Below are 18479 nucleotides of genomic sequence, written 5' to 3' on the forward strand. Positions count from 1 at the left end.
GAATTTTTCTACAACAACAGCTACCATTCAAGCATTGAGATGGCGCCGTTTGAAGCACTTTATGGTAGAAAGTGCAGGTCTCCGATTTGTTGGAGTGAAGTGGGGGATAGACAGATTACGGGTCCGGAGATTATACAAGAAACTACCGAGAAGATCATCCAAATTCAACAACGGTTGAAAACTGCCCAAAGTCGACAAAAGAGCTACGCTGACATTAAAAGAAAAGATATAGAATTTGAAATTGGAGAGATGGTCATGCTTAAAGTTGCACCTTGGAAAGGCGTTGTTCGATTTGGTAAACGAGGGAAATTAAATCCAAGGTATATTGGACCATTCAAGATTATTGATCTTGTCGGACCAGTAGCTTACCGACTTGAGTTACCTCAACAACTCGTGGCTGTACATAACACTTTCCACGTCTCGAATTTGAAGAAATGTTTTGCTAAAGAAGATCTCACTATTCCGTTAGATGAAATCCAAATCAACGAAAAACTTCAATTCATCGAAGAACCCGTCGAAATAATGGATCGTGAGGTTAAAAGACTTAAGCAAAACAAGATACCAATTGTTAAGGTTCGATGGAATACTTGTAGAGGACCCGAGTTCACCTGGGAGCGTGAAGATCAGATGAAGAAGAAATACCCGCATCTCTTTCCAGAAGATTCGTCAACACCTTCAACAGCTTAAAATTTCGGGACGAAATTTATTTAACGGGTAGGTACTGTAGTGACCCGAACTTTTCCATGTTTATATATATTAATTGAGATTGATATTTACATGATTAAATGTTTCCAACATATTAAGCAATCAAACTTGTTAAGACTTGATTAATTGAAATAGGTTTCATATAGACAATTGACTACCCAAGTTGACCGATGATTCACGAACGTTAAAACTTGTAAAAACTATATGATGACATATATATGGTTATATATATAGTTAACATGATATTATGATAAGTAAACATATCATTAAGTATATTAACAATGAACTACATATGTAAAAACAAGACTACTAACTTAATGATTTTGAAACGAGACATATATGTAACGATTATCGTTGTAACGACATTTAATGTATATATATCATATTAAGAGATATTTGTACATCATAATATCATGATAATATAATAATTTAAAATCTCTTTTGATATTATAAACATTGGGTTAACAACATTTAACAAGATCGTTAACCTAAAGGTTTCAAAACAACATTTACATGTAACGACTAACGATGACTTAACGACTCAGTTAAAATGTATATACATGTAGTGTTTTAATATGTATTCATACACTTTTGAAAGACTTCAAGACACTTATCAAAATACTTCTACTTAACAAAAATGCTTACAATTACATCCTCGTTCAGTTTCATCAACAATTCTACTAGTATGCACCCGTATTCGTACTCGTACAATACACAGCTTTTAGATGTATGTACTATTGGTATATACACTCCAATGATCAGCTCTTAGCAGCCCATGTGAGTCACCTAACACATGTGGGAACCATCATTTGGCAACTAGCATGAAATATCTCATAAAATTACAAAAATATGAGTAATCATTCATGACTTATTTACATGAAAACAAAATTACATATCCTTTATATCTAATCCATACACCAACGACCAAAAACACCTACAAACACTTTCATTCTTCAATTTTCTTCATCTAATTGATCTCTCTCAAGTTCTATCTTCAAGTTCTAAGTGTTCTTCATAAATTCCAAAAGTTCTAGTTTCATAAAATCAAGAATACTTTCAAGTTTGCTAGCTCACTTCCAATCTTGTAAGGTGATCATCCAACCTCAAGAAATCTTTGTTTCTTACAGTAGGTTATCATTCTAATACAAGGTAATAATCATATTCAAACTTTGGTTCAATTTCTATAACTATAACAATCTTATTTCAAGTGATGATCTTACTTGAACTTGTTTTCGTGTCATGATTCTGCTTCAAGAACTTCGAGCCATCCAAGGATCCGTTGAAGCTAGATCCATTTTTCTCTTTTCTAGTAGGTTTATCCAAGGAACTTAAGGTAGTAATGATGTTCATAACATCATTCGATTCATACATATAAAGCTATCTTATTCGAAGGTTTAAACTTGTAATCACTAGAACATAGTTTAGTTAATTCTAAACTTGTTCGCAAACAAAAGTTAATCCTTCTAACTTGACTTTTAAAATCAACTAAACACATGTTCTATATCTATATGATATGCTAACTTAATGATTTAAAACCTGAAAACACGAAAAACACCGTAAAACCGGATTTACGCCGTCGTAGTAACACCGCGGGCTGTTTTGGGTTAGTTAATTAAAAACTATGATAAACTTTGATTTAAAAGTTGTTATTCTGAGAAAATGATTTTTATTATGAACATGAAACTATATCCAAAAATTATGGTTAAACTCAAAGTGGAAGTATGTTTTCTAAAATGGTCATCTAGACGTCGTTCTTTCGACTGAAATGACTACCTTTACAAAAACGACTTGTAACTTATTTCTCTGACTATAAACCTATACTTTTCTGTTTAGATTCATAAAATAGAGTTCAATATGAAACCATAGCAATTTGATTCACTCAAAACGGATTTAAAATGAAGAAGTTATGGGTAAAACAAGATTGGATAATTTTTCTCATTTTAGCTACGTGAAAATTGGTAACAAATCTATTCCAACCATAACTTAATCAACTTGTATTGTATATTATGTAATCTTGAGATACCATAGACACGTATACAATGTTTCGACCTATCATGTCGACACATCTATATATATTTCGGAACAACCATAGACACTCTATATGTGAATGTTGGAGTTAGCTATACAGGGTTGAGGTTGATTCCAAAATATATATAGTTTGAGTTGTGATCAATACTGAGATACGTATACACTGGGTCGTGGATTGATTCAAGATAATATTTATCGATTTATTTCTGTACATCTAACTGTGGATAACTAGTTGTAGGTTACTAACGAGGACAGCTGACTTAATAAACTTAAAACATCAAAATATATTAAAAGTGTTGTAAATATATTTTAAACATACTTTGATATATATGTATATATTGTTATAGGTTCGTGAATCAACCGGTGGTCAAGTCTTACTTCCCGACGAAGTAAAAATCTGTGAAAGTGAGTTATAGTCCCACTTTTAAAATCTAATATTTTTGGGATGAGAATACATGCAGGTTTTATAAATGATTTACAAAGTAGACACAAGTACGTGAAACTACATTCTATGGTTGAATTATCGAAATCGAATATGCCCCTTTTTATTAAGTCTGGTAATCTAAGAATTAGGGAACAGACACCCTAATTGACGCGAATCCTAAAGATAGATCTATTGGGCCTAACAAACCCCATCCAAAGAACCGGATGCTTTAGTACTTCGAAATTTATATCATATCCGAAGGGTGTCCCGGAATGATGGGGATATTCTTATATATGCATCTTGTTAATGTCGGTTACCAGGTGTTCACCATATGAATGATTTTTATCTCTATGTATGGGATGTGTATTGAAATATGAAATCTTGTGGTCTATTATTATGATTTGATATATATAGGTTAAACCTATAACTCACCAACATTTTTGTTGACGTTTTAAGCATGTTTATTCTCAGGTGATTATTAAGAGCTTCTGCTGTCGCATACTTAAATAAGGACGAGATTTGGAGTCCATGCTTGTATGATATTGTGTAAAAACTGCATTCAAGAAACTTATTTTGTTGTAACATATTTGTATTGTAAACCATTATGTAATGGTCGTGTGTAAACAGGATATTTTAGATTATCATTATTTGATAATCTACATAAAGCTTTTTAAACCTTTATTGATGAAATAAAGGTTATGGTTTGTTTTAAAATGAATGCAGTCTTTGAAAAACGTCTCATATAGAGGTCAAAACCTCGCAACGAAATCAATTAATATGGAACGTTTTTAATCAATAAGAACGGGACATTTCAAGAACGATGCCTTCTTTAACCATGAAATGACATTTCTCCTAATTAAGAACTAGATTTGATTGTTCGCATCTAATAAGCATTCGTTCAAGATTAACTAGACATGATTCAAATGTATCACCGAAGACTGAAAAGTCATCCATGAAAACTTCCATGCATTCTTCTATCATGTCGTGAAAAATTGCCATCATGCACCTTTGAAAGGTTGCAGGGGCGTTGCAAAGTCCAATTGGCATGCGTTTGTAAGCAAAAGTACCATAAGGGCATGTGAAAGTGGTTTTCTCTTGATCTTCGGGTGCTATTGGAATTTAAAAATATCCGGAAAAACCATCAAGAAAATAATAGTAACTATTTCCGGCTAATCTTTCCAATATTTGATCAATAAAAGGTAAGGGAAAGTGATCTTTTCTGGTGGTGTCATTTAATTTTCTATAATCAATACACACACGCCATCCTGTTACAGTCCTATTAGGAATAAGCTCATTTTTCTCATTTGTAATGACAGTCATGCCACCCTTCTTAGGCACGCATTGAACTGGGCTTACCCATGGACTATCAGAAATTAGATAAATTAAACCTGCATCAAGAAGTTTAATAATTTCTTTCTTAACTACATCTTGCATATTAGGATTTAGTCTTCGTTGGCGTTGCACATACGTTTTATGACCTTCTTCCATAAGGATTTTATGTGTGCAATACTAAGGACTTATTCCTTTAATATCATGAATCTTCCATGCAATAGCTGGTTTATGAGCTTTTAACACAGAAATGAGTTGCGATTTCTCATTTTCAGTAAGAGAAGACGATATTATTACAGGTAATTCAGATTCACCATGTAAATAAGAGTATTCCAAATGGTTTGGAAGTGGCTTTAACTCTAATTTCGGTGGTTCTTCTATCGATGATTTATATCGATATCTGTCTTCTTCTTTTAACATTTGAATTTCTTCTGTTGTTGGTTCATATCCATTAGCCATTAGTGTAGCTAACATTTCAGTTTCATCAATTGGTTCAGTTCCTTCTCCTAAAGAACATTCTCCTGTTCCTTGTAATTCTGGAAATTCTTCTAACAATTCTGCATGTAATTCTATAGTTTGAATATAATAACATGTATCATCTGCAGATTGCGATTGTTGCATTTCTCTATCAACTGAAAAGGTAACACTCTTGTGCTCTATACTTAGGGTCAGTTTCTTACCAAACACGTCTATCATTGCTTTAGCCGTGTTTAAGAATGGTCTTCCTAATATGAGAGGAACTTGAGAATCTTCTTCCATGTCCAGAACAACAAAATCTACTGGAAATACTAAAGTACCAACTTTAACTAGCATGTTCTCCATTATCCCTCTAGGATATTTTATTGATCGATCGGCTAGTTGTATACTTATTCTTGTTGGTTTCAATTCTCCAAGGTCTAGTTTAGCGTATAGTGGATACGACATTAAATTTATACTAGCACCTAAGTCTGCCAATGCTTCTATTGAACTAAAACTTCCCAGAAAACATGGAATTGTGAAACTTCCTGGATCAGATAATTTTTTTGGTATCTTATTCAATAGCACTGCTGAACAATTAGCATTCATAGTAACAGCCGAGAGTTCTTCCATTTTCTTTCTATTCGAGATTAGATCTTTCAGAAATTTAGCATATCTGGGCATTCTTGAAATCACATCAATGAAAGGAAGATTTACATTTATCTGTTTAAACATATCCAAAAATTTGGATTGCTCGGCTTCAAGTTTCTCTTTTTTCATTTTACTCGGGTAAGGAAGTGGTGGTTGGTATGGTTTAAAATAAGGTTTTGCCTTAACTGTGTTATCTTCATTAACCTTTTCAACTACCGGTTCTGTTTCCTTATCTTGCTCAGGTTGTGGTTCTTGTGCAGTAGGAATAGCTTCATCAGAAATTACAGGTGTTTCAGGTGGTTTAAGTGTAATACCACTTCTTGTGGTAATAGCTTTAGCTGTTTCATTCCGGGGGTTAGCATTTGTATCACTATGTAGACTTCCCGGTTTTCTTTCACCTATTAACCTTGCTAGGTTACTTACTTCTTGTTCCAGATTTTGAATAGAAGCTTGTTGATTTCTAAATGCTTGAGCATTTTGTTCATTCGTTTGTTTCTGAGATGTGAAAAACTGTGTTTGAGATTCAACTAGCTTCGTCATCATATCTTCTAAATTTGGCTTTTTATCATCGGGTTGTGGTGGTTTATTTTGAAAATTAGGTCTTTGCTGGTTGTAAGTATTATTGGATACTTGTTGATTACTAGGACCTTGTTGGTTGTTGTATGGAATATTTCGGTTATAATTCTGGTTTTGATTGTAAATCGGTCTTGGCGGTTGATAATTATTCTGATAATTATTTCCAGGCCTTTGGTTTAGATATGAAATATTCTCTCTTTGTTCCATTGTTAGTTCAATACTGAGACAATCTTTTGTCAAATGTGGTCCTCCACATTGCTCACAACTAATTCGTATTGAGTGTATATCCTTAGTCATCTTTTCCATTCGTCTCTCGACAGCATCTATCTTTGCGGAAATGGAATCTAAGTCATGGCTAGAATCGGCTCTAGCTGCTTTAGATGATCTAACGATATCTTTTTCTTGGTGCCACTCATGTGAGTGGGAAGCAGTGTTATCAATAATTTTATAAGCATCAATTTCTGTTTTCTTCATAATGGAACCACCAGCTGCTATATCGATGTCTTTCCTTGTAGTGATGTCGTATCCTTGGTAGAATATTTGTACTATTTGACAAGTGTCTAAACCATGTTGCGGACATCCTCTTAATAATTTTCCAAATCTAGTACACGCCTCATATAGAGTTTCATTCGGTTTCTGTGTGAACGTAACAATTTCTCCTTGAAGTCTTACGGCTTTAGATGCCGGAAAGAATTGTTTAAGAAATTTTTCAACTAAAACGTCCCATGTATCAATCGCCCCTTCAGGTAACGATTCCAACCAATCTTTGGCTTCTCCCTTTAAAGTCCAGGGAAATAACATGAGATATATCTGTTCATCCTCAACTTCTCAGATTTTAAATAGTGTGCAGATCCTATTAAATGTACGAAGATGTTCATTTGGATCTTCCTTCGGCGCAGCACTAAATTGGCATTGATTAGTCACCATGTGTAGAATTTATCCTTTGATTTCATAATCTGACGCATTAATGTCTGGATGAGTAATTGCGTGACCTTGGCCAGTGCGTTTAGCTCGCATTCGGTCTTCCATACTTAAAGGTTCCAGATTTTCCATAATTGAATTTGTTGAATCTGAATCACTAGAGGATTCTGATTTAATGGTTCGTTCCTCAACAATCTCTGTTTGAATGATTGGTGGTTCCGGAGGAAAAATTAATGGTTCAGGATCTATGAATCGTCCCTGAATATTCTCCGGATTCTCAATTGTGAGGTCGGGTTCAAAAAATGGATTATCGGAAATTTGAATTGGAGTACTTGGTCGACTGGATGACGATTCTAAAGAAAAATCAACGGCGACAATATTTGCTAGATGTCTTGATCTGGTTACAGGTGGTGAACGTACAAAAGGTGGTGAACGTCTTGCTCGGTGCATTCACTGAATATCCTATTAGTTTTTAAAAGGAAAGAAAAATTATATAAGTTATCCAATTAATAGATTTTTCTAATTTTGCTCACGTTTTGAATAGCCAAAAGATGCAGCAGAGGGGTAGGATTCGTTTGGTCTCAATATAATTGAGTACTGTTTGGCTCCAATAACCCGGTCCACGTACAAATCCAACTATTACTACGAACTAGAAAATTTTGATGTCTATCAATTTAACCACTTAAAATAAATTTTCGTAATTTTAAGAAATTTAGAGAAGAAGTAGAAAAAAATTCTATGTCCTAAAAACTAGAATGGCGAGAAATAAGAAAGAAAAAGAAAGAGCGCGTCGAAATAGGTCGAAAAAGAAAAGGGCTGAAAAATAAAAGGCGTCGAAAAATAAGAAAGAAAAAGAGTGACTTATAAAACTTAAAAACATGCAACTAACCCAACCTTATTACTATCACTAACTTAAAATTAAAATTGCAAATTGAGATTACTAATTGGAGTGATAATTGATACATAGGTAAAAGGCGTCGAAAAATAAAAATAAGAAAGTAGCGCGTCGAACGGCGTCGCAAAATTCTAAAGTACCTAAATCTTAGTCTAAGGAATAAGCACTTAAGGGATTTTACGGCAAGGCCTAAAAATCTAGAAATAAAAATAAGCTACGGCAAAAACTAAATTTAACACTAACTACGAACAATAAAAATACAAATATTACGATTAAATAATTAAAAAGAAACAAATATAAAAAAAGCTAAAAATGATAAGATTACAATTTTTATAGAAATATTATTTTTATATTTATTTTATAAAAGCCTTAATTTTTATATATATTAAAACTAATTATAATTAATTATACTAATTAAATTATAACTTAAACTAATTAATATTAATTAAAAACTTAAACTAAATTATAATAATAATAAAACTAATTAGGGTTTAAATAATAATAATAATTAATTACTCCGTATTAAATGCGAAATTAGGTTTCTGGTTTGGCCTGCCAGGGCAGCTCCGCGAGTCGCGGTTGACCCGGTTCAATATCTCCGCAAGTCGCGGAGATTGAAAGTTCAAAAAAGACTGGTCAAGTTTCGAGAGGTTCAACGTAATTATTTTTTTTTCTGTTTTTAATTTAATTAATATATTTATATAAATTTAATAAAACTTATATTTTAAAAACTAAAATAAAAATAAAGATACTTATAATTTTATAAATAAAAATCATAAAAATAAATTTATAAATATTTTTTTTTCGGTTTTTGATTTTTTATATATATATTTTTTTATGTGGCGTTTCGCTTTGGCGTTCCCCGGCAGCGGCGCCAAAAATACTTGGTGTTATGCGAGGTGTAAATGAAATAGATTATATTTTACTATGAAAAACTATTAAGTACGATACAATTTTACACAAGATATTTATTTATTTATAGAATGGATATACTTAAACCTTGCTACAACACTTATAGGCAGTGTACCTAATCGTACAGTAGTGTAGTTTTTAGTAAGTCCGGTTCGTTCCACAGGGAAAATCTTTAAACAAAGCTTAACGCTATATTAGTTTTAATTTATAAAAATACAAATATATAAATAAGTAATATTATTATTATAAAGGGTTTTTTACCGTTTAATAACCGGTTTGTCGATTTTTAAAACTTTAGTCTCAGTTAAAACCTAATGTAAAATATTAAAAATAAATACAAGACTTAATTTAAAGCGTAAAGTAAATAACGATAATGAAATTGCGATAAATAAAAGTGCGATAAAATAAAATTGCGATAATTAAAAAGTACGATAATTAAAAGTGCAATTAAATAACAATAAATAAAAGTGCGATAACTAGAAGTGCAATTAAATATAAAATAAAGGAAATTAAATATGAAATAAAAGAATTATGCTTATTTAAACTTCCGTAATCATGATGTTTGACGTGTTGATTTTAGTTTTATGCCCATGGGTTAATTGTCCTTTGTCCTGGATTATTTAATATGTCCGTCTGGTTTTTGTCCATAACAGTCCATCAGTCATAAATATAAAGTGCGAGTATCCTCTTCAAATTATCCTTATACCCGAAGTTAAATATTCCAACTAATTGGGGACTTAAACTGTAACAAGGTTTTATTACTTTGTTTAATAATTACACCAGGATATCGACTGCGTGTAACCCAAGGTTTTAATACTTTGTTATCAATTATGCCAAGTGTCCTTGTACATAATTTCACCCCTGTTTTAATAATTCCATAGACTATTAATTCATTCCCGTGTCCGGTTAAATGAACGATTATTCGTACATATAAATATCTCGCCCATCGTGTCCGATCGAGTGTATATGGTTATTTATAGGGACGTCCAATTGTAAATCTTCATATTAAAATTAACAAACTATCATTTAGTTAAACAAATATAAAGCCCATTAATAGCCCATAGTCTAATTTCCACAAGTGTCATTCTTTTGTCCAAACCTCAATTATGGTACAAAGCCCAATTACCCAATTTTAGTATTTTTAGCCTAACATCATGATTACTTCGTTTTAAATAAGCATAATAATAACTTAGCTACGAGACATTAATGTAAAAAGGTTGAACATAACTTACAATGAGTAAAAATAGCGTAGCGTTACACGGACAGAATTTCGACTTACACCCTTACAACATTCGCTAACATACCCTTATTATTAGAATTTAAAATTAAAATATAAATATATATATATATATATATATATATATATATATACATTTACATATAGATAGAGAGATGGATGGATTTAGGATATATAAAACTCGTCGAATTCGCTGCCTTTTATAGACATTCTGGGACCTGGTTTCTCCGCGAGTCGCGGTACTCTAACCCTTCAAACTCCGCAAGTCGCGGAGTTTGCTTTTACAGCTCATCCCTTTTTGGATCTTCTTTGCTGACGTTTTATTATATAAATAAAATATATATATAATTTATTTAATTAATTATATATTATATTATATTTATATACATAATTAATTTGTAACTTTCGCTCCGTTGCGTCGTGCGTTGAGAGTTGACTCATGTCCCGGTTCCGGATTTTCGAACGTCCTTTCGTACTATTTTATATCGTGTACTTTGCGTTTTGCGTCTTGTACTCTTGTCATTTTTAGACGTTTCTCATCAATAATTTGAACCTCTTTGATTGTATTTTGTACTTTTGAGCTTTTTGGTCGTTTGCGTCTTCAATTCGTCGAATCTATCTTTTGTCTTCACCTTTTATTATTTAACCGAATATCACTTGTAAATAGGACAATTGCAACTAAAAGCTTGTCTTTCTTGAGGAATAATGCTATGAAATATATGTTCGTTTTTAGCATTTTCACGTATCTATAAATAACCACATATGCTTAATCGGGTACGGTGGGCAGGATATCTATAAATACCAATAATTGTTTATTTTACCGAACACGGAGAAGGATTAATAGTCAATAGACTTGTTGAAACAGGGGTGAATTACATACAAGGGTAATTGGTGTAATTGTTAACAAAGTAATAAAACTTTGGATTACACGAAGTCGATAACCCGGTGTATTCATTAAACAAAGTATTAAGACCTTGATACAGTTCGAATCCTCAATTAGTTGGAATATTTGACTTCGGGTAAAAGGATAATTTGACGAAGACTCTCGCACTTTATGTTTATGACTGATGGACTATTATGGATAAAACCGTATGGACATATCGAATAATCCAGGAGAAAGGACAATTAACCCATGGTAATAAATTAAAATCAACACGTCAAACATCATGATTACGGAAGTTTAAATAAGCATAATTCTTTTATTTCATATTTTATCGCACTTTTATTTACTGTCATTTTATTTATCGTACTTTTTAATTATCGCAATTTTATTTATAGCACTTTAATTATTGTCATTTACATTACGCTTTAAATTAAGTTATATTTATTTTTAATATTTTACATTAGATTTTAACTGCGACTTAAGACATAAAATCGACAAACCGGTCATTAAACGGTAAAAACCCCCTTTTATAATAATAATATTACTTATATATATATATATATATATATATATATATATATATATATATATATATATATATATATATATATATACAAATATAATTTTAAAAATATAGCGTTAAACTTGGCTAGTTCCCTGTGGACGAACCGGACTTACTAAAAACTACACTACTGTACGATTAGGTACACTGCCTATAAGTGTTGTAGCAAGGTTTAGGTATATCCACTTTATAAATAAATAAATAACTTGTGTAAAATTGTATCGTATTTAATAGTATTTTGGAATAAAAATATAACTATTTCGTATACACCTCTACACACACCAAGTATTTTTGGCGCCGCTGCCGGGGAACTCTTAAACGCCGAAAGCGAAACGCTATATAAAAAAAAGATTTTTAATTTACTTTTGTAAAAATACTTTTTAAATATCAAAAATATAAAAGAAAAATAAAAATATATATCTATATTTTTAAGTATAGTTAAATTTAAAAAGTTTATATTTCTATTTATTGTGAAAAGTTATAAAAACTAATAAGTAAATTTTTCTTATTTATAAGTTTTATATAAATATTTTACAAAAATATAAAACAGAAAAAAAAAAGTAAAAATAATCGAGCCTGGTACTGTAGCAGCCCAATTTGTGACCTGAATATATGGGTCATGAGACCGCATGAACACGAAGGCTAGAGCTCATGCGACCGTATGATACAATCTGACACGCCTGATACCTTGCCGACAACATTAATTAAGGGGTATTATTAATAATTATTATTAATCATCCCTAATTAGGGTTTAGTTTTATATTAATTAATTTTAGTTTTATTTATTTTATATTTTTAAGTTATAATTAGTTTTAATAAATATATAAACTTAATACTTTTATAAAATAATAATATAAAAATAATATTTTTATAAAATTGTAATTTTATCACTTTTTATATCTTTTTATAAATTGTATATTTTAATCGTTTATTCGTAACATTTGTATATTTATCGTTCGTACTTAGTTTTAAATATAGTAATTTGCCGTAGCTATTTTATATTTCTAGATTTTTAGGCTTTGCCGTAAAATCCCTTAAGTACTTTTTCTTTAGACTAAGATTTAGGTGCTTTAAATTTTGCGACGCCGTTTTAAGTTTATAAATTTTAGTACTTTTTAAGTTATTGCCGTTTTGAATATAGTATTTCTTTTAAGCTTTAATATTTTTAGACGCAACTTTTAATTCTTAGTTTTTAGACTTTTAAGTTTCGACGCGCTACGTTCTTATTATTATTTTTTTCGACCTTTTATTTTTCGACATTTTTCGACGCGCTCTTTTTCTTTCTTATTTCTCGACGCTCTAGTTTTTAGGATATAGAATTTTCTATTTCTTCTCTAAAATTTCTTTAAACTTCGACGAAAAATTATTTTAAGTGGTTAAATTGATAGACATCCAAAATTTTCTGGTTCGTAGTAATAGTTGGATTTGTTAGTGGCGAGTTGTGGGCTTCCGATTTAAAGGGTCCTGGCTACCTGCTGCATCTATTGGCTATTCGAAACGTGGGCAAAATCAGAAAAGTCTATTAATTTGATAACTTATATAATTTTTATCTTTTATAACTAATAGGATATTCAGTGAATGCACCGAGTAAAACGTTCACCACCTTTCATACGTTCTCCACCTGTAACTCGATCAAGACATCTAGCCAATATTGTCGCCGTTGATTTTTCTTTAGAATCGTCATCCAGTCAACCGAGTACTCCAATTCAAATTTCCGATAATCCATTTTTTGAACCCGACCTCACAATTGAGAATCCGGAGGATATTCAGGGACAATTCAGAGATCCTGAACCATTAATCATTCCTCCTGAACCACAATTCACTCATCCAGAAATTATCGAGGAAGAAACCATTAAGTCAGAATCCCTTAGTGATTCAGATTCAACAAATTCAATCATGGAAAATCTGGAACCTCTAAGTATGGAAGACCGAATGAGAGCTAAATGCACTGGCCAAGGTCATGCAATTACTCAACCAGACATTAATGCACCAGATTATGAAATCAAAGGACAAATCCTACACATGGTAACTAATCAATGCCAATTTAGTGGTGCGCCGAAGGAAGATCCAAACGAACATCTTCGTACCTTTAATAGAATCTGTACTCTATTTAAAATCCGAGAAGTGGAGGATGAACAGATATATCTCATGTTATTTCCCTGGACTTTAAAGGGAGAAGCCAAAGATTGGTTAGAATCGTTACCTGAAGGGGTGATTGATACATGGGATGTCTTAGTTGAAAAATTTCTTAAACAATTCTTTCCGGCATCTAAAGCCGTAAGACTTCAAGGAGAAATTGTTACGTTCACGCAAAAGCCAAATAAAACTCTATATGAAGCATGAACAAGATTTGGAAAGTTATTGAGAGGATGTCCGCAACATGGTTTAGACAATTATCAAATAGTACAAATATTCTACCAAGGATGCGACATCACTACAAGAAAAGACATCGATATAGCAGCCGGTGGTTCCATTATGAAGAAAACTGCAACTGAAGCTTACAAAATTATTGATAACACTGCTTCCCACTCACATGAGTGGCACCAAGAAAAAGATATCGTTAGATCATCTAAAGCGGCTAGAGCCGATTCTAGCCATGACTTTGATTCCATTTCTGCAAAGATAGATGCTGTCGAGAGACGAATGGAAAAGATGACTAAGGATATTCACTCAATACGAATTAGTTGTGAGTAGTGTGGAGGACCACATTTGACAAAAGATTGTCTCAGTATTGAACAAACAATGGAACAAAGAGAGAATGTTTCATACATGAACCAAAGGCCTGGAAATAATTATCAGAATAATTATCAACCGCCAAGACCAATCTACAATCAAAACCAGAATTATAACCGAAATGTTCCATACAACAACCAACAAGGTCCTAGCAATCAACAAGTATCTAACAATACTTACAATCAGCAAAGACCTATTTTTCAAAACAAACCACCACAAATCGATGATAAAAAGCCAAATTTAGAAGATATGATGTCGAAGCTAGTTGAATCTCAAACGCAATTTTTTTGACATCTCAGAAACAAACCAATGAACAAAATGATCAAGCATTTAGAAATCAACAAGCTTCTATTCAAAATTTGGAACAAGAAGTAAGTAACCTAGCAAGGTTGATAGGTGAAAGAAAATCGGGAAGTCTACCTAGTGATACAAATGCTAACCCTCGGAATGAAACAGCTAAAGCCATTACCACAAGAAGTGGTATTACACTTAAACCACCTGAAATACCTGTAATTTCTGAGGACTCTATTTCTACTCCACAAGAACCACAATCTGAGCAAGATAAGGAAAAAGAACCGGTAGTTGAAAAGGTTAATGAAGATAACACAGTTAAGGCTAAACCTTATGTTAAACCATATCAACCACCACTTCCTTACCCAAGTAAAATGAGAAAAGAAAGACTTGAAGCTGAGCAATCTAAATTCTTGAATATGTTTAAACAAATAAATGTAAATCTTCCTTTCATTGAAGTGATTTCAGGAATGCCTAGATATGCTAAATTCTTGAAAGATCTAATCACAAATAGAAAGAAAATGGAAGAACTCTCGGCTGTTACTATGAATGCTAATTGTTCTGCAGTGTTATTGAATAAGATACCAGAAAAATTATCTGATCCAGGAAGTTTCACAATTCCATGTTTTCTGGGTAGTCTTAGTTCAATAGAAGCATTGGCAGACTTAGGTGCTAGTATAAATTTAATGCCGTATTCACTATACGCTAAACTAGACCTTGGAGAATTGAAACCAACACGAATAAGTATACAACTAGCTGATCGATCAGTAAAATATCCTATAGGGATAATGGAGAACATGCTAGTTAAAGTTGGTACTTTAGTATTTCCAGTAGATTTTGTTATTCTGGACATGGAAGAAGATTCTCGAGTTCCTCTCATATTAGGAAGACCATTCTTAAACACGGCTAAAGCAATAATAGACGTGTTCGGTAAGAAACTAACCCTAAGTATAGAGGATGAGAGTGTTACTTTTTCTGTTGATAGAGCCATGCAACAACCGCAATCTGCAGATGATACATGTTATTATATTCAAACTATAGATTCACATGCAGAATTGTTAGAAGAATTTCCAGAATTACAAGGAACAAAAGAATGTTCTTTAGGAGAAGGAACTGAACCAATTAATGAAGCTGAAATGTTAGCTACACTCATGGCTAATGGATATGAACCAACAACAGAAGAAATTCAAATGTTAAAAGAGGAAGACAGATATCGATACAAATCATCAATAAAAGAACCACCGACATTAGAGTTAAAGCCACTTCCAAACCATTTGGAATACGCTTATTTACATGGTGAATCTGAATTACCTGTAATAATATCGTCTTCTCTTACTGAAAATGAAAAATCTCAACTCATTTATGTGCTAAAAGCTCATAAATCAGCTATTGCATTGAAGATTCATGATATTAAAGGAATAAGTCCTTCGTATTGCACACATAAAATCCTTATAGAAGAAGGTCATAAAACGTATGTGCAACGCCAACGAAGACTAAATCCTAATATGCAAGATGTTGTTAAGAAAGAAATTATTAAACTGCTAGATGAATGTTTAATTTATCCAATCTCTGATAGTCTATGGGTAAGCCCAGTTCAATGTGTACCTAAGAAGGGTGGCATGACTGTCATCACAAATGAAAAAAATGAGCTTATTCCTACTAGGACTGTAACAGGATGGCGTGTTTGTATTGATTATAGAAAATTAAATGACGCCACCAGAAAAGATCACTTTCCCTTACCTTTCATTGATCAAATGTTGGAAAGATTAGCCGAAAATAGTTACTATTGTTTTCTTGACGGTTTTTCTGGATACTTTCAAATTCCAATAGTACCCGAGGACCAAGAGAAAACCACGTTCACGTGCCCTTATGGTACTTTTGTGTACAAACGCATGCCATTTGGACTATGCAACGCCCCTGCAACCTTTCAAAGGTGCATGATGGCGATTTTTCACGACATGATAGAAGAATGCATGGAAGTTTTCATGGATGACTTTTCAGTCTTCAGTAATACTTTTGAAACATGTCTAGTTAATCTTGAACGAATGCTTATTAGATGCGAACAATCAAATCTAGTTCTTAATTGGGAGAAATGCCATTTCATGGTTAGAGAAGGTATCGTTCTTGGTCATAAAATTTCAAAAGAAGGAATTGAAGTGGATAGAGCTAAAGTAGATGTAATTGTTAAACTTCCACATCCCACCAACGTTAGAGGAGTTAGGAGTTTTCTAGGGCATGCCGGTTTTTACCGCCGTTTCATAAAAGATTTTTCCAAAATTGCCACTCCTATGAATAAACTCCTAGAAAAGGATGCTTCATTCATCTTTTCAGATGAATGCTGATATTGCTTTAAACATACATATATTTCGACGCAATATCATTTATATTTCATCAGCTTTTACCGAAACGAAGACATTCAAATGCATAATTCACGAGAAATACGGCAAAAGTAAACGCGAGCTTAAAGTAAGAAGAAATTCGATAAAACGACGAATTTAAACCAAATATATATCAAGATAACGTTACTCGAATGCAAGTCCAAGATGATCAAAGAAAAAGAGTTCAAAAGAAAGTTCCAAGTCGATATACGTCAACACGGGATCAACAAAGAACAAAAGAAAAAATAAAATTAAGAAAACTGCAGTTTACTCCTACGCGTATCGCGTGAAGTCCTACGCGAAACGCGTAGTATTTTTGCCCTACGCGGATCGTGTGGGTATCTACACGAAACGCGTAATCTTGAGTCCACATTTAGATCCGAATTACAAATGGGACGGTTGCTTTTTAGTTTTATATTACAACTTTATACTTTACAGCATAAAAAGAGGAATATTATAGAGACTTTTGACCTACTACTTCAACTATCAATGCTATATACGGAGTATTAAGTACACAGAAGGGAGAGGACAATGAGAGACAGGCACATTTCACATACACAAATTTAACACAGTACACATCAATATTATTTTCTAGTATCTTTTGTACTCTGTATTAATTTCAGTTTCAAGGTTCAATTTTTAGGATAGTTTTAGTTTTAAGGGTGTATTGTTCGTGATTAAGGGTATTATTGTACGCACACTAAAGGGGTGTTGTTATTGTAATTTTCTACCATTTAAAGTAAATGAGAGTGAAGATTTTCGTAAGTATATTCCATTAAAATTATCGTTATCAATTTCTATCGTTATTATTATGTTTGTACATTTATATTTTCATGTTTACCTTAGTATAATGAGTAGCTAATTTCCCTAGTGTTTGCTTAGATGTAGAGCCCCTAGTGAAATGGATTGTTATCATTTGTAATAATTAAAATGTAACTTTAGTATTTTTAACATTGAGCTTAATTAAAAGCACCATTATTATGTATTTGGATATTTAACCCTTGTCACTTAATTTATTTGATTTAAATAACGAAAGTTATTTTTATTTATATAAATTAAGCTTCAACATTAAAAGTGATCTAGACGAACTTATGACTAATTTACTAACACTAAATTAGAAGTAAGGTTCGGTGGTTTGGGTAATATCACTTGTCATATAATAGTGAAATTGTAAAAAGGGAAACCATTATGATTTGGGTTTTTGCGAAAGTCAAAAATGGGTTGGGTCTCAATTTAAATATTTAAAGACCAGTAACTATCTAAATAGAATCCAATGAAAATTAGATTTAATTTAGTTAGTCATAACTTTATATTTATTCGAAATAAAAATATAAAGTTTATTACTAAAACATTTTAAATAGGGCTTAAACTCAAAAAATAATCCATGGATCTAGAGGTGACACATTTAAGTAAACACTCCCATTTATATATTGCTAATTATTATTATTATTTACGTATATTTATTCAGTAAAACTAAAAAATTATACAACATTATAAT

Source organism: Rutidosis leptorrhynchoides, chromosome 6 (genome assembly GCF_046630445.1).
Source record: "Rutidosis leptorrhynchoides isolate AG116_Rl617_1_P2 chromosome 6, CSIRO_AGI_Rlap_v1, whole genome shotgun sequence".
In the NCBI taxonomy this organism is placed as follows: Eukaryota; Viridiplantae; Streptophyta; class Magnoliopsida; order Asterales; family Asteraceae; genus Rutidosis; species Rutidosis leptorrhynchoides.